General features: G+C 40.0%; 1 pseudogene; it reads left to right on the top strand.

Moving 5' to 3' along the window:
- The first annotated feature begins 22,199 nt into the window (after positions 1-22,199).
- Positions 22,200-22,293, top strand: LOC122744992 (annotated as a pseudogene).
- Positions 22,294-25,056: the final 2,763 nt, after the last annotated feature.

Below are 25,056 nucleotides of genomic sequence, written 5' to 3'. Positions count from 1 at the left end.
AAAGGGAGAGACTCTGGGACATCACCCCATTTGGAGTGGGCAGAGACTCCAGAACACTGGTCCCAAAGGGCAGAGATTTTGGAATACTCTTCAGCCGCTGCTGGGATGTTTACCAGTGAGGGTGAGTGGGGGAGGAGTTAAGGGGAGCAGAGTGGTCCTGAGCCAAGGGGGGATCTCAATTGGGGTATGGTTGCATGACTTGGGGGGGAATTCTATTTCATAACTTTCTATTTTAACTATTTATTCTTGCTAATTAGGTATTAGCTAGTTGCTAAAGGAGTATAAATGATGTCAGGGGCAGCTAGGTGGCACAGTGGATAGAGGACTGGCCTTGAAGTTGGAAGGACCTGAGTTCAAATCTCACCTGAGACACTTACTAGCTGTGTGACCCTGGGCAAGTCACTTAATCCCAATTGTCTTAAACATCAGGGGCCATCTCTAGTGATCCTGATATCTATCTTGCCACTGGACCCAGATGGCTCTGAAGGAGAGAATGAGATTGGTGACTTTGCACAGCCCTCCCTCACTTAAATACAATTTGGTGCAAGTCATGACATTACCCTGATGTCACGGTCCTCTTCAAGAATGAAGGACAGGGGGACAACTAGGTGGTGCAGTGGATAAAGCACCGGCCCTGGATTCAGGAGAACCTGAGTTCAAATCTGGCCTCAGACACTTGACACTTACTAGCTGTGTGACCCTGGGCAAGTCACTTAATCCTCATTGCCCTACCCCACCCCCAAAATGGACAAACAACGAAAATAATGATGTCAATGTCCTCTAAAATTTCAGTGCCCTGGGGAAGTTCCCTGGTCTCCCTGTTCTAGTTGTGGCTCTTAGTTTAACCTGTGATTCCCTCTATAACATTCCTGACATCCTAGTGGTCATTTAGTCTTCACTTGAAGACCTCTATTGAAGGGGCAATACAATACTATCTGGGGCAGCCCATTCTACTTTAGGCTAGCTTTAGTTATTAGGAAATGCCCCCTTACATTGAATGAAAATCTGCCTCTGCAGCTACCACCACTATCTTTTGGTTCTTTAGGGCTAGTAAGTCTAGAACAAGTCTATCATATTTCTTCTGCATTACATCCTTTTGAATACTTAAAAACATCTATCATGTCACACTATGTTTTCTCTTCTCCAGTGTAAATGTTACTTAACACCATTCTCATATGGTAGGGTCTCAAGGCCCCTCACCATCCTAGTTGCTCTCCTCTGGATGTTCTTGAATTTATAAATGTCTTTCCTAAAATGTGGTGCCCAGAACTGGTCTGACCAGGGCACCATACAATAGAAGCGTCATCTTTCTTATTCTGTGTGATATTGAGCCATTCAGCAATACTCTCTGGACCTATTTCTCCTTTTTTTCTTTTTTTAGATAATCTTTATTTTTGCAGGGCAATGAGGGTTAAGTGACTTGTCCAGGGTCATACAGCTAGTAAGTGTCAAGTGTATGAGGTCAGATTTGAACTCAGGTCCTCCTCAATCCAGAACCAGTGCTTTATCTACTACACCACCTAGCTGCTCCCTGGACCTATTTTCTGATTTGAAAAATGAAGGGATTAGATATCTAGAATATTGTATTCAGTTCTATGTGGATGTTTTAATAAAGACATATGTAACTTGGAGCACACGCAGAAGAGGGAAGTTTTGATGGTGAGAGCACTAGAGACTATACAATATGGAAGGGACAAAAAGAGAGCCAAAGAAGCAGGTGAGTTGGGGTAGGGGTGGGGATGGGGATGGGGAGGGTAAAGAGGTGTATCTCTGAGAAATCTAGTTACTTGGGTGGTTTTCTCCTTGTGTTTTTGTGTTTCCTTCTCCTTTCCTTCCTTGGTGAATGAGGTTCTCTCTGTCCTGTGGAAATTTATTTTGATTTGGAGACCCTACCTTTGGGCTGACATTAGAAAGCCTTAGGCCCTCAGTGTCTCTTCTGTGTGGGAGGTTCTGGTGCCCCTCCCCCTCTGCTTCAGCTGAGCCAAAAAGCCCCGTGGATTCCAGGTCAGACAGCTGGGGGAGGGAGCCCCGGCTCCCTCCAACCTGAGAGGATCTATCCGAGAGATCCCGGGCTCGTCCAGGCCTGGCTCTGGCATAGCCTGTGCCAAGGTCCCAGGCGTGCAGCAGGGGCATGGGCCCCTGGAGCCCTGGGTGTGGTACGCATGGGAGGTTTGAGCACGTCCCCCCACCCCCGGCCGCAGCCCTGGCTGGCGGATTAGCTTGGTGTGTATGGGGGTGCAAAAGGCCCCGAGATTTGAGTGGAGAGAAGGAAGATATATATAGACCTGGGAGTTAGACAGCGAGGAGAACTGACAAGATTAGAAGAACAGAAGGGGGGCTGACAAGATTAGAGGGGCAGCAAAGGCGGCAGAGGGCAGACTGACAGAGCAGACAGACAGACAGACAGAACAGGAGGGAGCACAGAAGCGGTCAGCACAGGGTACAGGTTGGAGAAAGCGAAGATTAAGAGAACAGAAGGACACTGGAGCACCAGGAGAATGGAAGGAGAGGTCGGTGGGAGAGAAACACAGGGGCTCAGCAGTGGCAGTAAGGAGAGGAAAGTTAGACGCAGGGGGATTTACAAAGTGAAAGGGGCATGGAGTTAGAAAGCAGCTGAGCAGGGAAAGTGGAACATACCCTAAGGCAAGAGGCGGCTACAGCCCTTATTGTATTAAAAAAGTTCCAGGCGCAGCAGGTGGAAAGAGACCGCTGGAACGCAGTCATGTTGTGCATTTTATTTCCCTGTATTTTTATGTTTAAATAGTATCTTATAAATAAACTCTGCTTTGATTATTTGGTTAAGAGGCTTCTTAATCTTTTGCTTATCAATTTTGGGAGTGGAGCAGTGTGGTGGAACGTTTTAAACAGCCCATACTAAGTTAAAAGCAGTCAGATAGCCTGTTAGTCAAAAGTCCCCAGATTAGTCATCTAGAGATTAGTCCCCCCAAATTAGCCATAGTCATTTAAAATATTCTTACAGTTCTAAGTATACAACACCAAATTGTTAGGGTAGAAATGACAAGCTTATTGACCCTCGCTCACTTGAAAATAACCTTTCCTGGTCTTAGACAAGAGTTTATAGGACCTGACCCACAAGAAACTTCTGTCCATGTCTTCCTATACATACACTGGAGGACTTTCTGTAAATTTTTTGATATTTCATGGATGACAGGACTACACTTGAACTGGACATGTCTTATCTCTCATTCTTTTTTTTTCTTCTGTTTTTCTGATTTATTAAGACATTCCACAAGATTTCTTCAATTAGAAATTCTTTGAAACAATACCATCATTTTTTGCCAGCTGGAGAATAGAGTCATCAGATTCTCCCATTCTACAAATTGCTCCATAAATTGCATAAGTTTTAAATCGGCCATTGAATCTGCCTGTGACCTTGTCAACCTCAGCCACTTTCATCTGGTTGGACACGTGGTCCTTGGCCCCGAAGATCCTGTTGCTTGCGGAGCATTTCCGCAGCATCTACAGGTTCAGGAACTCGTTGGCATCGTTCTGCATGTCGGCAGCTGAGGGAACCGAGTGCAAACTCGAAAGTGGCAGAAGAGAAAAAGGTTATCTCTCATTCTTGTTATGAGACTGAGCCACTTCTTTTTCTTGTTCTACATATGGTATAGTGGATAGAGCCCTGGATCTGGAGTCAAGAATACTTGAGTTAAAATTCTACTTTAGATACTTGCTAGCTATGTGACCTTGGGCAAGTCTTTTAACCTCCATCTGCCTATATTTCCTAACTATAAAATGCAGATAACAATAACACTTACCTCCCAGGGTAATTGCAATCAAATGAGATAATATTTGTAGAGTACTTTGCAAACCTTAAAAGTGCTATATAAATACTGAAATTATTATCATTGATGACCTCTTTTCCATCACACTTCACATGTAAGAGATCATTAGTAATATGCCACAGTCTACTTGTACCTTCCTATGAATCTTTCTTATTTCCAAAAAAAAAATTATCAATTTTTTACATCAATGTTACTAATCACCTAATATTACTCAGAGTTCCAAAATTTTTCAATGGCATTTTCCTGGTTGTTCTCATGTTCCTTTGTATCAGTTCATATAAGACTTCCCTCATTTCTTGGAATTTTCTATTTTGTCATTTCTTATGGTATAATAATATTCTATTAATTCATATGCTATAATCTGTCCAGCTATTCCCTCTTGGTGTGAATTTCCTACTAAAAAGTTTTATTATAAATATCTTTACTTTTTATGCATATATTTTTGTATTTATGGGATCTTTCCATCTTACTTTGACCTCCTTGGGTATATTCCTCCTATTGACATTACCATGCATCTTTCTGTTGCTTTTTGGGCTGATCTTCAAGTACAATTCTCCTTAGATTTTGGTGTTTCGTAATTCATGGATAAAAGACATTATTGGGAAGATATTAGAATTGCCTTTAATGATTGTCATGGTGCTTGTGGACACACAGTAGGTACTTAAAACTTTAAATAGAATTGAAACAAGATGGGTTTAGTGACAACAAGTAGTTTCAGATTGCTGAAGAAATAATTTTTCCCAAATATGAGCCCAATGTTCAATTTTAAATGGAGATCATTTTACAAAACCTGTCTAAAATACACATGCACACACACATAGAGGGATGTGCAGGAGCCAAATTGAAATGATTCAAAGAGCTGATAAATTTTCAGCATGAGCATGTATGCCTCAGATATCAGTAAAGTATCCAAATCAGAGTTTGACATTGTTTTGCAGATTGTCTAGATTTAAGAAAATGTTAATGATGTAGATTAAACTTAAAAGTATGGCATTGTAGTTTTCCCATGGAGGGATGCTTGGTAAACATTTACTAGAATACCCTTGCACATATACTATATATATGAAAGGGCAACTCCTTTAATTCGATGTTATAATCAGTGCAATATATACTTTTCATCCACTTAATTTTTCCATTGTGAATCATCAGGCCAATTTCTTTTGAAAGACCATGATCTCATTGAGGAGGCCTACAATGTTCTAAGATTAGATACAGTTGGTGCAATATCATTTACTCATGGGCAGGCTGAGCCAATATAATATAAATGACAATTCTACCTAAGTTTATTTATTTAGTGTTATACCAATAAAACTATAAAATCATTTTCTACATCTAGAAAAAATAATAACAAAATTCATCCAGAAGAACAAAACCTCAAGGATATCAAGGGAATCAATGAAAGAATGTGAAAGAAGGTGGTCAAGTAGTACCAGATCTCAAACTATATTATAAAGTGGTAATTATCAAAACAATCTGGTACTGGCTAAGAAATAGAGAGGTGGATCAGTGGAATAGAATAGGTACAAATTACACTATAGTAAATGACTAGAGTAATCTAGTATATGATAAACCCAGACATTCAAGCTTTTGGAACAAAAACTCATTATTTGACAAAAACTACTGGGGAAACTGGAAAACAGTATGGCAGAAACTAGGTATAGACCAACATCTCATACCATATACTAAAATAAGGTCAAAATAGATACATGATTTACACATAAAGGGTGATACAATAAGCAAATTAAGAGAGCATGGAATTGTTTATCTGTCAGATTTATACAAAATGTAAAATAGATAATTTTGATTATATAAAATCAAAGGTTTTTACACAAGCAAAACTAATGTAACCAAGATTAAAAGAGAAGCAGAAAACTAGGAAAGAATTTTTTAAACAAATATATAGAGAACCAAGTCAATATAAAAATACAAGTTATTCCCCAATTGATAAATGGTCAAAGGATATGAATAGGTGATTTTGTCACAGAGAAAAACTATAGTTATCTATAGTCATCTGAAAAAATGCTCTAGATCACTATCGATCAGAGAAATGCAAATTAAAACAACACTAAGGTATCACTTCACACCTATCAGAGTGGCAAATATAACAAAAAGAGAAATACTGGATCTTGGAGGGGATGTGGGAAAACTTGGACTCTAATCCACTGTGGGTGGAGTTGTGAAAAGATCTACCCATTCTGGAGAGCAATTTCAAACTCTGCCCAAAGGGCTATAGAATTGTGCATGCCCTTTGATCCAGCAATACCACTGCTAGATTTATATCCCAAAGACATCACCCAAAAGAGAAAAAGACCAATTTGTTCAAAAATATTTCTAACAGTTCTTTTTGTGGTGGCTAAGAATTGGAAATCAAGCGAATGGCCATCAATTGGGGAATGGCTAAACAAGATGTGGCATATGGTGGTGATGGAATCTTATTGTGCTATAAGAAATGACAAGCAGGATGATTTCAGAAAGGCCTGAAAAGACTTGTATGAACTAATTTATAGTGAAGTGAGCAGAACCAGGAGAACATTGTGCACAGTGACAGCAATATTGTTTGATGAAGAACTGTGAATGACAACTATTCTCAGCAATACAATGATTCAAGACAGTCCCAAAAGACTAATGAGGAAACATACTATCTACCTCCAAAGAAAGAACTGATATTGATGGAACACAGACTGGAGCATGCTATTTTCCCCTTTCTTTCATTTTTTTCTTTTATCCACATTTTCTTGTACAAAATGACTAATATGGTAATGTTTTACATAATTGCACATGTATAGCCTATATGTGATTACCTTAGGGAGGGGGGAGGGGAGAGAGTAAAGGAGAGATAAAATTTGTAACTCAAAATTTAAATAAGTGTTTATTAGTAACTTAAAAAAATGTCAGTCCTCATATCCCTCAAAGTGGCAAGAAGTGCTGACAGTACCTCTTAACTATTTCTGGGCAGACAAAGTAACTTAATTGTTAGATCCCAATTTGCTCATTATCCACCATGCCCCAAATAGAAACACTTAGTACAAGACAGGAACATGTCAATTCCAGATCATTACACCACTAATAAGGGCATCAGGGCCAGGAAAACATTTGCCACCACCCCATCTCCACTCTCATCACTCCCAAACACCTATAATGTGGTTGACAGAACCACAAGAGAGGTCACCTAGTCCAATATCTAAATTTGTCTTGCCAGGTAGCATTCATCTTCAAAACTGCTATTATGCCATCTGTGAAATCATACCCAACTATTCCACTTCTCGCAGGAAACAAAATTAGGGAGCATCGATTCATGGTTTGGAATACGTTGGCCATGAAGAATCTAAAAATAGAATGCATTTTCCTAGACAGGAGATGACATTGGGACCAGGACTTCTGAAATGTCCTCCCCCTTCCCTCTCTTTTGTTCAAGCTGTAGGAGTTCTGTGTGTGTGTGTGTGTGTGTGTGTGTGTGTGTGTGTGTGTGTGTGTGTGTGTGTGTGTTAGACCTCTTTGGCAGTCCAGTGAAGCCTATAGACCCTTTTTCAGAATCAATTTTTAAATGCATAAAACAAAATATATAGGATTACAAAGAAAACCATTTATATTGAAATATAGTTATCCAAATAGAAAAAAAAAACCCAGAAAGTTTTGTTTTTACAACAGAATAAGAACCCCTGAAGGTGTGGAATAGCTGTTTCTTCTTTCCTCATTGCTGCTGCATCTCCACTGGGTATGACTCTGATGCAAATCTATTTGTTCCCAGGGCAGAGGTCTCAGGAAGGTAAACATGGGGCTATTTGACTGTGTCAAGTGAAATTGGTACCTTTGAGCTCTACAACCTTTGGATGCCTTGTAAAGATGCTGGATTCGGTGTTATACACTTCTAAGTTTGGAGTTTTATTTCCTCTCCTTTGTCCCACCAGAAGCCGTGGAGGTCCCAGAATACTTTAGAAATGAAGTGGCCCAAGAGAAAAAGCTCTGTTCCTACCACACAACAGTGATGTAATACAGTAAAATTTCAAAAGGACATTCTAATGGTTACCCACAGAGATCTCATTCGTTTCTGTTCCTGGGGCCAATCCATAGGGGAATTAGGAAAAAGATCTCTCTCTCTTCCCCTCATCCTTTCCATAAGTCTGTCATACAAATCCCAATGCCCTGTCTTGGCACTTCAAGGAGATTATGTTTTATTTTAATCTAACATGTTAAATTCAGTGTTGACATGTGTTTGAATGGCATATTCATAGGAATTGTAAGTGGTTTGAGTTTTAATGAGTTTTTTGCATGAAGGGATGATATATATTTAGTCACTTGGATATTTGACATTTAGTCATTTCAGATTATGTTGAGAAAATATTCTTGGCTTTGAATTTAGCACTTTTAAAAAAACACCCACGTTACTATTATTGATTATAGTGACAGTTCTCAATAACAGTACTCTGAGGTTAACAAAGCTCTTTCCTTAGAACAGCTCTGTGAAAGTAAGCAGTACAAATGTCATGCCCATTTTACTGATGAGAAAACTGAGGCACAGAGAAAGTGACTCGCCTAAGATCACACAGATAGCAATTGTCAGAGGCAGGATTTGGACCCAGGTCCTCTGACTCCAAATACATCACGACTGTCTCACACAGTTGTTCAAGGAATTGACTCACGTGTCTGTAAAATGGATTTACAAATGTACTGCCTTATTGGCAAAGGGGCTGATTAGGAAGTAGAGTTTTTCCCAGTTGGAAGGAGGGACTAGAGGTTAGTGAGTGAGGGAGGACATGCAGAGGAAGCTCAGGAATTTTTGCTCTCTGGATAAAGGAGAGATACCATCAGTAATCTAATGGCAAGGAAGGGTGCTGCTCCCCCCAAAATGATATAATTATGAGCAGTTGGGGCCTTGTCAGATTTCCTGACTCATTTGAGGAGTGATCTATCAGCACAAAATGTGCTCTTTCCCAGATGTAGTTGCTTGCCAAACTGTGGGTCATAGTGAAATTACCCCATCTCCACTCTCTCTCCCTTGCCTTAATCAATGCCTGGCCAGCTGGCATCACTACTTTGGGGAGTTTCCTGATCTCTATTCCTTGTTTATTTGCTGCCTGTACGTTTATAAAGAGTTTTGTCTCCAGACAAAGATAAGCCGATTTTTGTTGCATTTTGAACAAGTGTTTTTCCAAGAGAGGGAAAGGGAACTTAAGGCCAGTTGTCTTAGACTGAACCACAAGCCTGTAATAAGCCCTCAAAGAGGGGGCTTCACAACGTTCTCTCTTTCCAAAGTAATATCTACAATTTTTTTTTGGTGAAACAATTGGGGTCAAGTGACTTGCCCAGTGTCACACAGCTAGTTAAGTGTTAAGTGTCTGAGGCCGGATTTGAACTCAGGTGCTCTTGACTCCAGGGCTGGGGCTCTATCCACTGCACCACATAGCTGCCCCAGTAATATCTACAAATTAAATAGTGTAAGTTGTGGAAGAAGTGGGGGGTGTGTGATTTATTTGCTGTGAGTTTGATAGAAACATCTTCCCAGAAAAAAAAGTAGTCTTAGAGGCCAAAGATACAGTTACAGGATTTTGTAAATAGAGGCCCTCAGACTGGCAAGGGTGGGATGACCTTGGATTGATACTGAAGGGAAGCCTATAACTAGTTTGAAAATTTATTACCCAAAGGTAACATTCCAATAAAACTAACTACGGAGAAAACTTTATCTTATGGAACACATTTGGTCTTGGATAAGTCCTAAGACTCTACAGTTAACACCTTCTTCCAAAACAGCTTAGTATCCTCTTCCCCATTACTCAGCCTCCTAAATATAGAAGACTGACTAGCCTACCCTAATAAGCTAATTGACCTTTCCTCTTTGCCAGGAGATGTCTCCCTAAGATTATATAAAATGTGGTCTCTGTGTGTGTCTTCTTTAGTTTGAGCCATTGGAATCTACCTGGCAACTGCTGGTGCAAATTAAATCTTTTATCGTCTAGCTTTGTCTCCAGATGTAATGACCTCCCATCAAATGGAACGGGGTCAGAGGAATTACTCTCAGAGGAGGTTTTAGTACCTTTGTATTGAGGAATTCCCGAATGAAGTTATAGATAACTCCAGTTGACAAGGACCTTCTTTTCTACAGCTGAAGAAACTGAGGCCCAGGGTGAGTAGTACTTGACCTGAGGTCTTGTTATCATCTCCTACTTTACAATAAAAACACCGAAGATCAGAAAGGTTCACATCCAGCTAGTAATTAGTGAAGTTGGATTTCAAACCCAGATCTTGTAACCTCAAATCCAGTGCTATTCCCATCACACTATGCTGATTTTCTATAGAAACAGGAACAAGGTAAAATGAATATCCTTGTCTACATTTCTGGCCTATCACCCCTTAGTTACCCCCTCATTTTAAAATCTTTGGCTTCCTTTAAGACTCTGCTCAAAGGATGTCGATCTTTTTTCAGTTATTAGTGACTTCTCCCCTCCAAGTTATTTTATGTCTTGCATATATAAATTGTACAAATATGTGACACCCCTATACACATTTTCCCTGGGTAGAATGAAGGCAAGCTCTTTGAAAGGAGAGACTGTTTTATGTCTTTGTATTTCTAGTGTCCTACACATAGCAACAAACCCTTTTTAAAAATGCTTGTTGAATGAATGAGTGAGTCAACCTATACCACTTCTCTTTCTTGAAATTTCCATCCATCTCTGATACCAAATCAGTTCTCAGAGTAAATCACAATTCTTGGCCTATACTGAGCCTCTTTCATCAATGAATCCACCAGGCAACACAAATTTATTAAGGGGCTCCTCTGGGCTAGGAGGTACCACTTTAAGTGTTGGAGATACAAAAACCACATTGAAATTGTCCCACTTTCAAGAAGCTTATGCATGTAATGTAAGGAGAGAATAGGGGAGACAATATGTACACAAAAATATGTAGGTTTTTCCAATTAATTAACTAATTAATTTGGAATTTTTCCTCACCTTACATGTAAAAACAAACTGTAACATTGATTTTTATAACTTTGTGTTTCAAATTCTCTTCCTCCCTCCCTACCCCCACTTAAGAACTCAAGCAATTTAACATAAACTATACATGTGCAGTCATGCGAAACATCAGACAAAAAAACCCAACTTTAGAAACAGGAACTAACAACAACAACAACAACAACATATACTTCCATTGCTATTCAGATACCATCAGTTCTTTCTCTGTAGATGAATTGCTTTTTTTTCAAAATTCCTTCAGAGTTGTCTTGGATCATAGCACCACTGAAAATAACTAAGTCATTTGCAGCAGATCATCCTATAGTATTGCTGTTATTTCGTATACAGTACATTTCACTTTGCTTCAGCTCATGTAAGTCTTCCCAGATTTTTTCTGATAGCATCCTGCTCATCTTTTTTAATAGTAGACTACATTTATTTAGTACTTTAAAGTGAGATTTCCTTACAAAACACCCATGAGGTTGATTATTGCAAGAACAGTAATAGCCAACATCTATCTAGTACCTTATACTTGACAAAGAATTTTCTTCACAATAGCCCAGCAAAGTAAGTACCCTCCTCCTCCTCCTCCTCCTCGTTTTACATTGTTATTGCCTCTGTTTCAAAATTTCCCCCCCCCAGTTACTATTGCTGTGTTTCCCTCCATCCTATTTGCTCCCCATGATATTCATTCCATTTTCTATCTTCTTTTACTCTATCTCTCCTCAAAAGTGTTTTGCTTCCAATTGCCCTTTTAACCTCCCTCATGATTTCTTTTTCCTGTTTACCTTTTTATGCTTCTGTAGGATGTTGTATTTGAAAGTCAAATTTTCTATTCAGTTCAGGTCTCTTTATCATGAATGCCTGAAAGTCCCCTTTTTCATTAAAGTCCCATTTTCCCCCCTGAAATATTATACTCAGTTTTGCTGGGTAGGTGATTCTTGGTTGTAATCCCAATTCCTTTGCCCTCTGGAATATCATATTCCATGCCCTCTAATCCTTTAATCTCAAAGCTGCTAGATCTTGTGCTATCCTGACTATGGCTCCACAGTACTTGAATTGTTTCTTTCTGGCTGCTTGCAATATTTTCTCCTTGACCTGGTAGCTCTGGAATTTGGCTATAACATTCCTGGAAGTTTTTGTTTTGGTATCTCTTTCAGGAGGTGATCAGCAGATTCTTTCAATTTCAATTTTACCTTCTGCTTCTAGAATATCAGGGCAATTTTCCCTGACAATCTCTCGGAAGATGATGTCTAAGCTCTTTTTTTGATCATGGTTTTCAGGTAGTCTAATAATTTTCAAATTATCTCTCCTGGATCTATTTTCCAGGTCAGCTGGTTTTTGAAGGAGATATTTCACATTGCCCTCTATTTTTTCATTCATTTGGATTTGCTTTACTGTGTCTTCATTTCTCATAAAGTCATTAGCTTCCATTTGTTCAATCCTAATTCTTAAGCAATTATTTTCTTCAGAGAGCTTTTGTATCTCCTTTTCCATTTGGCTTTTCAAGCTATTGACTTTTTTCTCAAGACTTTCCTGCATCATTCTCATTTCTCTTTCCATTTTTTCCTCTACCATTCTTACCTTATCTTCAAAGTCCTTTTTGAGTGCTTCTATGGCCTGAGACCAATTCATATTTTTCCTGAAAGCTTTGGATATAGGAGCCCTGATGTTCCTATCTTCTTCTGAGGGTGTACCTCAATCTTCCCTGTCACCAAAGAAATTTTCTATGGTCCACATCTTTTTCTGCCTGCTCATCTAGCCACCAGCCTATTTCTTGACTTTTAATTCCTTCTTAAAGTTGGGGCACTGCTTTCAGGATGCACTGTCCCAAGCTTCAGGGAGTCCAAGGCAATAAGATTTAAGGAGAGGCAGGTTCTTCACTTGCCTGGCCTGTTCTCTGGCCTAGAATATCTTCAACCAAGAAACAAAATTTGGTTTCACTAAGGTTGAGAGCTCTGACGAGCCTGTGCCCCTCCCCTACCTGGACCACCACTGCCACTCAAGACTACTTCCTGTTTCTGGATGTCTCTTTCTCAGGTGCAGCCTGCCTGGGGCTGGATTTGTGTCAGTGGACCCAGGTATGGATGGCCAGCCTGGGGCTGGATTTGCGTAGCATGGCCTGCATCTGGATCTGGGTCGGCACGACTGTGGGCTTGGGCTCCACTTATGCCCTGGCATAGCAGCCCCCAACCTTCTAAGCCATCTTTGGTTGGAAAATAATCTTACCCCATCCTTTTGTGGGTTCTGCTGCTCCAGAAATTGTCCTATGGCATTATATGGAGGTTTTGGGCTTGATCACATTGGGAAGTCCTAGAGGTTACTGCCTTTCCTCCATCATCTTGGCTCTGCCCCCTCCCAAATATATGTGTAAACCCAGAATATGCATATGAACATAGGGTACTTGGGGGGTGGGAGTGCAGGTGAAGGGGTAGGAGGCAGCGAGGTAGATCAGAAAAGATTTTATGTAGAAGACAGAGCTTCGGTTTAGTCAGAGAAGAAAGCAAAGGAAATGGCTAAAGAACAAGTGTATTCCAAGCCAGGGATCCAAGCCAGTGCAAAGGAATGTGATGGGAGATGGAGTGCCCCTGGATGAGAAACAGTAAGTAGAGATTTAAGGAGGTCTGAATACTAGATATTCTTCCAAGAAGCAACTCTCTCACATGTGGAAATAGGCAGGTGGTTAAGTAAGTCTGCCTATGGCCATGCAAGAAAAAGACTGGAGATCCCTCCTCCAAACCAATCTCCTTTTCTGAGAAATGGCATTGAGTTATTTCCTTAGAATTCTGCATTTTTGTCAGTCTCTTCTGAAACAGATAATTTTTAGGCGGGGAATGTAACTGTGATTTAGGTAACATATTGTTGTGGTATGTAAAACCAGCTGGCTGCATGAGTCTTGTAGACTACAGAGATGCATGCAGCATGAGTTCTTTTGACAGGGCCAGCCTAGCAAAACACTGGAGCAGACAGAAGAGAGAAGACTTCAGGGAAGCTAATGGTCACAGACTGGAGAATAGCCTAGGGCTAAGAGGAGGAAAAAAAAAACACCAACAAAAAAGCCAGAAACCAATACACCCATGGAGACTGCAGAAGGAATTAATCTGGGGTCACAGCCAGCAAAAGCTTGAGAGTTAATAAAGCCAAAGCCCGCGTTACAAGCCAGGAGTCAGAAAATAAAGCAGGCATCAAAGCCCAGTCAAAGTCCCCTCGAGGGCAGTACACCAGAGACTGGTGAAGCAAACAGAGTTTCTTTGTTCCCAGTCTCATTCAGAAGAATGATGCATCAGCTGGGCCTGTGCCCCTGGGGCAGTGGGCTGATTCAGCATTTGCACCTGTCTTTTAAGATTAGAGAGAGGTTACAGTACTTGTGGCCCTGTAAGCAGGAACCAAAAAAGGACTTGAGTTCAAGTCTCAGGCTCAGCCACTTACCAGGTTGTTGTTGTTGTTCAGGCCTTTCAGTCATATTAGACTCTTCATGACCCCATTTGGATTTTTTTGTTTGTTTGTTTGTTTTTGGCAAAGACCCTGGAGTGGTTTGCCATTTCTTTCTCCAACTCATTTGACAGATGAAGAAACTGAGGCAAACAGGGTTAAGTGACTTGCCCAAGGTCCCACTGCTAGTAAAGTGTCTGAGGCCAGATTTGAACTCAGATCTTCCTGACCCTGGGACTCCATGTTAGGAACCCCTAAACTAGGGGGCTGAAAGAGACAAATAGAATGTTGTGATTGGCAGTGCCCAATCTAGTAAGCAGGAATTGAGTACATGCTTCTTGGGTGACCAAAATGACCAGCCTGTTGTTTATAAGTCCTTTAGAATTATGTACGGAATGCAGGAAAACCTGAATTTTAGCCCTTTCTTCTTTGCTTGGGCAGGATGTCTGGATTTTTTCCCCGTCATTGGCAAGATCAAAGCTGATTGAATGACATCTGCTCAGCTTCTTGGTTAACCTTAAGCAAGAGCTGGTAGAGAGCTAGGACTCACCCTCATTTACAAAGGAATCCCAAATATTTTTTTATTGCAGAGCTTTCTATTACAACTGCTTGGTTGATATTGACATTCCTCTGAGCTCTCAGAGCCTCTTTATCTTGACCACTCAGATGATGTGTCTATATTTTTAAAAAGCAAAACACCCAATGTTATCCTGATTGTGCTTAAAGACACAAAGTACACTGGGGTGAGTGTGTTGATTCGGGATGAAAGGATTTATGGACATATCCTCTCAAACTGAAGACGCTGAACTCATAAAATATTTGAAGGGCAAGAGATCCTTTTCAGACTATGACTACTAACCCCAAAGGATTTTTCTAAAATAACTGAGAGATTAAACCCGCGTCACGGGGCTCTGGACTTTGTCTGTGTCCTCCCACTGTTCAGGGTTCCCAGTGCATTTATTTGTATGCAAATGAAGACTCTCTGTTATAATCAGGCTCTTCCAAGTCACTCCTCACTTGAAACAGTCGGATATGACATCCCCATGGATTTCATTTTGGTGGTGCAAATACCGAGCAGTGACTTCCGAATGACTTGCCCTGGTAATGAGATGAAGCAGATGGCAAGGGAGAGAGCTTCAGCCCAAGCATAAATATTGAGCTAATCATCAGCAGTCAAAGGAGTTGGAAGGCAGCTAAATGAAAAGTCTGATGAGCTATGGTGCAGTCTTTCATGATAGTGGAAGGAAGCTGCCTATAATTAGTTTAACAACTCACATTGCTAAGGCCTTTTTTTCTTTTTAAAGTTCATAAGAGGGGTAGCTAGGTGGCGCAGTGGATAGAGCACCGGCCCTGGATTCAGGAGGACCTGAGTTCAAATCTGACCTCAGACACTTAACACTTACTAGCTGTGTGACCGTGGGCAAGTCACTTAACCCCAATTGCCTCACCAAAAAAAAAAAAAATTAAAAATTAAAGTTCATAAGAGCATTTTCCTCCCAACAGTCCTATGAGATAAGCAGTTCCAGTTTTATTATTCCCATTTTATGGATGAAGAAACTGAGGTTCAGAAAAAATAAAGGATGCTGGATTTGGAGGCAGTGTGGTACAGGCAAAAGAGGGTCAGTTAGAGCCTAGCTTCTTAAACTGTGTGTCAAGGCCCCATATGGGGTCATGTAACTGAATGTGGGGGTTGAGAAAAATTTGGCAACAGTTAAAGATTAGGTAGACCTATTTTATATACCTATATACCCAGGGCCAGATAAAAAATTCTTGGGTGAAAATAGAAAAAGTTTAATAAGGCTTGAGTTAAAGGATCTAGGTTCAAATCCTGTCTCTGACATTTAGTACATGTATGACTTTGGGCAATTTACTTTGCTGGCCTCACTTTCTTGTTGTTCATTCATTTCAGCTGTGTCTGACTTTTTGTGACCTCATTTGGAGTTGTCTTGGCCAACATACTGGAGTGCTTTTATCATTTCCTTCTCCGGCTCATTTTACAGATGAGGAAACTGAGTTAAGTGACTTGCCCAGGGTCATACAGCTAATAAGTGGCTGAGGCCAGATTTGAACTCAGAAAGATGAGCTGTCTCCAGGCACTCTGTCCACTGCACCACCTAGCAGCCCAGAGCAAGTCCTCAGCTTGCTTATGTAAAAAATGAAAAGGTGGGACCCTTGTAGCTCTAGATCAATAATGGTCTGGATTTGCCCTTAACCATGTGACCCTGAGGACCTCATCTAACCTCTGGCACTTGGATTCCTCATCTGTACATTGAGGAGATTGGATTTGATGGCCCTGAAGGTTCCAATTAGGCCTGATACCCGTGTAACGATTGGAATGACACCACCTGCTGGAGACTTACTGTAGAAGAGTTCCGCCCATGAAGCGAAGGTCTTTGAGGGCAAGACCAGGAGTCTTTTCTTTGGCATCAGGAAGTGATGCGGGCTAGTGGGAGGAGGAAGGAAGAGACTGGCGCTCGGTCTCACTCTCTTTCCTGAGGACGCTGGTGGAGAGGGGAGCTAGAAATGTGCTCTCCCTTTAATAGATAGGAATCTAGGCCTTTCTCTCTCTTTACCAAATTCTTATTCTCCTTAATAAACGCTTAAAAGTCTAACTCTTGCTAAAGCTTATAATTTATTGGCGACCACTCATTAAATATTTTAGACAGTTTAGCTAGAATTTTAGCCCTTAACACTCTGATTCTGTGAAAGACCTAATCTCATATAATAGCAGATATAGCATAGTGGGAAAGAGGGTTGGCTTTAGAGTCAAAGAATCTGGGTTCAAATTCTCACTCGGTTATCTATTTGGTAGGTGATTTTTAACAACTCTCTTCACCTCGCTAGGACTCAGTTTCCTCATGTGTACAATGAGGGGATTCAATTAGATCAATTCTAAGCTCTCTTTCTGTTCTAAAATTTAGGTTAACATACCTACTTTGTGACAGGGCAGCTGGCTGGCTCAGGGACTAGAATCAGGAAGACTCATCTTCCAGAGTTCAAATCTGGCCTCAGACATTTACTAGCTGTGTGACCCTGGGCAAGTCATTTAACCCTGTTTGCCTCAGTTTCCTCATCTGTCAAATGAGCCAGGGAAGGAAATGGCGAACTACTCCAGTATCTTTGGCAAGAAAACCCCAAATGGGGTCATGAAGAGTCAGACATGACTGAACAACAACAAAACTTGGAGTCCATGGATAGATTGATTTCAGGGTATCTGTGAGCTTGGATGGGAAAAAAATTACTTCTTTACTTTCACTGACTTCTAACTGAAATTTAGCATTTCCTTCCATTTTGAATGGTAGGCAACAAACCACACTGGGCTTCACCAGACTGTCAAAGGGGTCCATGACATAAAGAATGTTAAGAACCCATTCTCTGGAGCCTTCTTTTTTCCACAGTGCTGATCCCCCCTCACCTGTGCTCACATTGATATTGAGCCCACTTCCATGTGAGGTACAAAGGGGTAACAGTTGGAACAGGGAAGTCAGAGATGTGTTTCACCGATTTGGTATCTTTGAAATACTTTTGCTCTGTTTAATTCTTCAGAGACTAATCTACACACCCTTCAAACTATGGGATTGCTGTTCGCTGATCTCACGAGTTCACTGGAGGGAACATCTGGACAAGTTTTCCTTCCAGACAATACCAGTTGGGATGACTCAATCCATGGCTTAACAAGGCAAGCACTTTCAAAGCAGACTGTATTGTTGATCTAAAGAGTTTCTGCCCTTCTGGGCTCCCATCTATTCAGGGAGAATGTAAAGATAAAAGAGGCAGGAACCTGATTTATGGACAGACAAATGGTATTCTATCTGAAGACACCTGATTGGAAAGGAACATTTGGAAACATTTTGGGGGCAGAACCAGCTGCTAAATGGAGAAGTCACTTAGCCCTTTTTGCCTCAGTTTCCTCATCTGTAAAAATGAGGTGGAGAATAAAATGGCAAATCACTCCACTATCTTTGCAAGAAATTTGCCAAGATTCTACCTTAAGAATCATATGCTCATACCTAGCATAATTTCTGTACCAAATACAACTGTCTGTTGTGTCAGAAAGTGTCTATTAGTGTGAAAAACAAAACAAAACAGAAACACCAACCATAGAGCTTGACCAGGAGTCAAAAAGGCTGAAGAACAAATGACAGTCTCCATTAAAGCAGCATAATTCTCTGGAATATGTTATCAATTCCTTCTTACACCAGTTTGAATTCTTTTTAGTAGTAGTCACATTTGTACAGGACTTTAAAGTTTACAAAACACTTTTTTTTTTGTTTTTTTGGTGAGGCAATTGGGGTTAAGTGACTTCCCCAGGGTCACACAGCTAGTAAGTGTTAAGTGTCTGAGGCCGGATTTGAACTCAGGTCCTCCTGAATCCAGGGCTGGTGCTCTATCCATTGTGCCACCTAGCTTCCCCTACAAAACACTTTTTACATACATTATCTCATCCTATCCTCATAAAACCCTTGTGAGGTAGACAGTACAAGTTTTATAGTCCTTATTTTACAAAGAAAGAAACTGAGGCCAAGAGGGGTTAAGTGACATATCTAAGGTCACACAGATAAAATGGGCAAAACCAGGACTTGAATCCCGATCATCTGACTTCAAGTCCAAAGCTATTCTCATTGAACCACACAGCTGGAAGTGGCCTCCTTGTTGTGTGGGTAGCTGTGCAGTAGCTACAAGGTATGCTGACCAAGCCTTTCCTGCTTCCCCTTAATGTAGTTAGAGCACTGACCCTGAAGTTGGGAGGACCTAAGTTCAAAGCTCACCTCAGACACTTACTAGCTGTGCAACCCTGGGCAAATCACTTAACCCCAATTGCCTTAAACATCTGGGGCCATCTCCAGTCATCTTGATATATACATACATATTTATATACATACACATAAACATACATACATACACATACACACATATATCTCTATCATTCTTTATCTCTTCCTCCCTCTCTCTATTTCTACCTCTACTTCTATCTCTATATCTCTATCTCTCTCTCTATCTCTATCTCTCTCTCTATCTCTCTCTCTATCTCTATCTCTATCTCTCTCTCTCTCTCTATCTCTATCTCTATCTCTATCTCTACCTCTATCTCTACCTCTATCTGTCTGTCTATCTATCATCTATTATCTATCTCTCTATCTCTCTATCTCTCTATCTAATCTTGCCACTGGACCCAGATGGCTCTGGAGGAGAGAGTAAGGTTGATGACCTTGTACGGCTCTCCCTCACTTAAATCCAATTCACTGCAAGTCATGACATCACCCACCCCTTCATGGTCCTCTTTGAGAACAAAGGACAAACAACAACAGTTATTGAGAGCCTCTGAAAACAAATCTATTGATTTCTATCCTCCTGGCTTCTTAGACATCATAGTCTCTTGAACTTTCTTGGAATTTCTTAAAACAAGTACTGCCAATAAATATACATGCATCAAAAAAATAAAAAGCAAAATGGCTAAATTGTCATCCTGAATACCTGTGTGATCGTGGTTAAATCACAGAACCTCTCTGAGATTCCTCTGGCATAACCTTTAAGAATGCAAGGTCACCTTTATGCCATAGTGAAGCATCACAGTAGGATTTTTTTTGGGGGGGTGGAGCAATGAGGGTTAAGTGACTTGCCCAGAGTCACACAGCTAGTAAGTGTCAAGTGTCTGATGCCAGATTTGAACTCAGGTCCTCCTGAATGCAGAGCCAGTGCTTTATCCACTGCACCACCTAGCTGCCCCCACAGTAGGATTTAAAGATGGTCAAATGTTCATTGAATAATAAGACAATCAATTATTGTGCATTAACTTATTAAGAGCCCCCAGCACTGTGGGAAATATAAATAGTTTAAAAAGTCTTATTGGATTAAATAACATCTGAAGCCCCATCTAACTCTAAATTTACATTCCTATATGAATCATTTGCCTTTCTATGGCACTGTAAGATTTACGAAATACTTTTCTTACAAAAACTCCATTTGGCATGGAGAACAAATATTGTTATCTTCCTTTTGCAGATGGGAATACTGAGGATCATAGGAGTAAAGGGATTTGCCCAAGGTCACCCAGCTAGTTTGTGTCAAAGCTGAGATTCAAAGGTGGGTTTCTTGGCTACAAATTTCTCATTTCCAATTCAGCATGATTTCTGGGATCCCACATTGCCTTCCTTTGCTCACCTGTGACTAAGGAAGCTTCCCCTTGATTGCAGGATGTCCTCTCCTTTTTCAGAACATGTTATTTTTTCTGGCCAGTACCTTTCCTCCACACTAACAATTCCATTGCTGAAAGTAGAACTCAGGTTCAGAAAGCCTGATGCTATTACTTCCCAGAATTCCACAGCAACACTGTATAGTGTTCACCTATTTTTGCTCTTCCTGATCCAATTGTCTCCCATGGGTATTCTGTAGTCATCTATTCTTGACACACATCCTGCCTGGTAGAGCTGGGTGTAGCAAGTCAGAGATCTTCTTTTTGAGCTTTTTCTGTATTTTCCCACAATGCTAGGGGTGCTCAGTAAGTTAATACACATTGATTGCCATGTTATTTAATTAACATTTGAATATCATGGTTAGGCAGATACAATTCATAGAGCACTGTACCTGGAGTCAGAAAGTCCAGTTCAAATCTATCTTCAGGCACTTACTAGGTTTGTGACCCTGAGCAAATCACTTAACCTGTTTTTCTCAGTTTCCTTATTTGTAAAATGGGAATAATAATAGCACCTGCCTTCCAGGGTTGTTGTGAGGATAAAATGAGATAATATTTGGAAAATGCTTTGTAAACTTTAAAGTACTACATAAATTCTGTTATTATAATCATTATTATTATATCCTATTCTGATGTTTCACCATGGCATAGAGATAACCTTGGCTTCTTGAAGGTTATGTCAATGGAACACAAGCTCCAAGGAAGGAAATCTTAGACTCTTGAAGTAGTAGAGGAAGTTCACCATTAAGCTTCAAATGATATTATTATCAGTTTTCATAATCTGGTTCTAGGGCTTCATTGATATAGGAAATGGTGTGGAAACTCCTTTCACCAACGTAGACTGGCAAATTGATATAACTAACAGCCTTAGAGAGTTAACTGTTGATACCAAGGGGTTCAGTGATCTGCTCATGGCAGGGCTTGAACCAGAATCTTCCAGGCTCCAAGGTTAACTTTCTATTCATACTCTTTTTTCCTTCTCTTCCTCCTCTTACTCCTCCTCCTCTTCTTCCTCCTCCTTCTTCTCCTTCTCTAGCTCCATCTTCCTCATCCTCTATCTCTATCTCTATCCTTTTCCATACTTCTTTTCACTCTTTCTCCTTCTCCTCAATTCTCTTCCTCCTCTTCCTCTTCATTATTTCATTGGAATTCTAAAGTAAGGAAATTTCTGCCAATGCAAGTTGCCATGCTCACTGTAATTTATAGTCTTAGGTGCTCAGAGCACTGAGACATGAAGTGATTTGTCCAAAGTCACCCAGCCAGTATATGACAGAGGCAGGGTTTAGATGTAAGTTTTCCTAGTTTCATGTTGAGCTCTCACTATGCCAACCCCCCCATTATTACCATTATTATTAGTTATCTTATATAACAGTTTACAGTTACAAAGAATTTTATTTATGTTATCTTATTTGATCCTTGCAACTCTATGACATAGATAGTGAAACTATCGCTCCTGTGACAATTAAAATAATTCAAGACATAGTTTCTGGGTAATTTAATCATTTTATTAATAAAGTCAACACTACAGATTACAACTTATCCATTCCTGACCATCTTTTACAATTCCTGTCCATTAATTTATACAGGGTGGGCTGCAAGTCACAAATATTTAATAACTCCTTTTTTTGTTTTTAATTTACAGTACCATAGCATCATATATAGTATATATAGGAAATGAATTTACATTACCTGTAAAAAATCAAATCTCATAAATGGCAAAAAATAAAGAAAAGGCAATTATTCAAAAAGTTATTAAAGGATCACACCCCTTCATGACTTTTGGCCCACCCTATATACAATGTTTAAAAAGTATGAGGTATGCTCGTTTTGGCAGCACATACACTAAAATTGGAACAATACATAGAAGATTAGCAAGGATGACACACAAATTCATGAAGCATTCCATATTTTTTTCTTTTACAACATGACTAATGTGGAAATATGTTTAATGTGATTGTACAAATATAACCTATATCAGATTGCTTGCCATCTTGGGGATGGGAGAAGGAAGGAAGGGAGGGAGAAAAATTTGGAACTCAAAATCTTAAAATGAATATTGAAAACTATCTTTACATGTAGCTGGAAAAAATTAAATACTATTTAAAAATTAGAAAAATAAAAAGTATGAGGTGATAAAAAAACAAGGTCAACATGTTATTAATAAAAGGATAGTCATTTAGCTGTCCCTCTTGGACCAAAGACAATCATGGTGGTGGTCTCAGAGCTTTTTCTTTTGGAAGAAGAATAGCAATCAACTCTGATTGGTTAACACAATAGGAGGTTGGCCAAATTAAAATGAGGGGCTGAGAATGACATCATGTCACCCTTGGACAAAGGAAATATCCCTATACCCACAATACCCCCAGCCTTGAGCTATCTAGACAAAAGGATCTCTCTTCATCCAAGCGTGATTGAATGGAATTCACCTGAGACTTGAGATTTCTTGTAAGGTTGGGTTGGGTTGAATAGAGAAGTTTAACTCAACCTTTAGAGCCTGAGGTCTTGAAAATAGAAAAGAAAGGGGAAACTCTGAATCTCCCCAAATCATCAGTTATTAATAATCATTTTTCTCACCCCCAATTTATAAATGAAGTGACTTGCCAAAGGCCCCGTGACTAAATAGTAGGGAGGTGACATGACAAATAAGCAGTAGGGTTAGGGTCAGGACTCAGATTGAAGTGTTCCCCCTACCCCATGCTACTTACTAGCTGTATGACCTTGGGCAAATCACTTATCCTCTGCATCAGTCTCCTCATCTGTAAAATAGGGATAATAATAGTATCTACCTCCCAGGGTTGTTGCAAGGATCAAATGAGATAATAATTATAAAATGCTTAGCATAGTGTCTGGCACATAATAAGCACTATATAAAAATTATTATTTGCTATTATTATGAGTTCTTGAAAATTATTGAGTATTTAAAAACATGATTAAAGAAATTTTTTTTGTTTTTTGCAGGGCAATGAGGGTTAAGTGACTTGCCCAGGGTCACACAGCTAGTAAGTGTCAAGTGTCTGAGGCCAGATTTGAAGTCAGGTACTCCTGAATCCAGGGCCGGTACTTTACCACTGTGCCATCTAGCTGCCCCCTGATTAAAGAAATTTAACAGAACTCATTTATATGAGTTTCTTGATTAAGTTAAATAAGATTAAGAACCGGAAGGGACTTCAGATATCATCTAGTTAGATCCTCTCATTTTATAGAAGGAACAGTGAATAGAAAGGTATCCAAGGTCATGCAGGTACGGGGTAGCAGGGCTAGGAAATTCAATCCTGGATTTTTTTAAAATGCCAAGTCCAGTGCTTTTCCTATATGACAGTGTTGTCTCATTGCAACTTTATTTACATTAATTTTCTAAGCAAATTACTTCTTTGAGGCTAGTGCAAAGGTAAACATTAGCCTAGCCACATTGAGATCATTGTGAGTTTAAAATTAGTTGAGTCCTTGGGTGAAGTTTAGCTTTGCTTTCCAACCCATGGTTTGTATCTTGAGCTGCTTGGCTTTATAAACTCTTGGGCTCTTGCTTTTTTTTTTTTTCCTATCCCATGACAATGACAATTACTAGCTGTGTGACCCTTGTCAATCTACTTAACTTCTCTGTGCCTCAGGTGGTTCATCTGGAAAATGAAGGGATTGGACTAGATTTCCTCTGAGGTCCCTTCGAGTTCTAAATCTATAATTCGATGAGTATAAAGCAATGTCTAGTCTGATAGGGATGGATCTCCTTTCATTCTTAGACATGTAATGTTGATTTAGGCGATCTATTGATATTACTAGAAAACCAGGATGACTTATAGAATCTTACAGCCTTACTCCTCCCAGCAATATCTGCATTTTTAATAAAAAGAGCTATCTACAATGGTTCAGTGAAATAAACATGGAATGCTAGAACAATAAAACTGTTATTAGGTCAGTGGGGACCTTTTTGGAAAGTCTGGCAAATCAAGCCTTGTAGGAGAGCATCATATTCCACCCAGTGTGGCTGGGTATACCAGATGTTATAATATGGACCTTGGAATTGACCTTGGGATTTTCTTTCCCATTGTCTCTTCATGTCTTCCTAGCAACCACATTTGACTCAGAAAGGCAGCGAAGCTTATATTCCCTAATGAGAACAAGGAGCCAAGAAATGTCATTCTGTTTTTTGCATAAGACATCATCGACCCTGAGATGCCTCATGCCTTCAATAGCCATTTCAAAAAGGTTCACTATGACCATGGAGATGTAACAAAGCATTGCTCATCTTCTTCTTTAGTGCATGACTGGATAAGACCTATTGAGCATTTCAACTGGGAACATCAAATTTCTTTTATCCTACTCCACAGGACTGGCTCCTTGCTCCTAGGAAGGGAAGATGGGGGGAAGGAAGGATTATGTGCCTCAATTACATCAACATTCCTGGTAAAGTTAGAAAGAGATGAAAGAGGAACAACCAGACCACCAGCATTGAGGAGCACTTCATTATTCAAGGTGGCTCCAGTCACTTAGTCACTCGCTGTGCTAAGCACTGGAGATCCAAGGGAAAAAGCAAAAACAGTCTGTGCCATCGGGCACTGGGGAAGGAAACATCTAAATCAGAACATACAAGATACATACAGAGTAGACAGAAAGTAACCTTAGAGGAGATGGTACTAGCAATGTAGGATTTCCCATTTCACTTTGCAGTAGCTCTAAT

This window comes from Dromiciops gliroides, chromosome 2, assembly GCF_019393635.1.
Source record: "Dromiciops gliroides isolate mDroGli1 chromosome 2, mDroGli1.pri, whole genome shotgun sequence".
Taxonomy (NCBI): Eukaryota; Metazoa; Chordata; class Mammalia; order Microbiotheria; family Microbiotheriidae; genus Dromiciops; species Dromiciops gliroides.
This window is presented reverse-complemented; position numbering and strand designations above follow the sequence as displayed.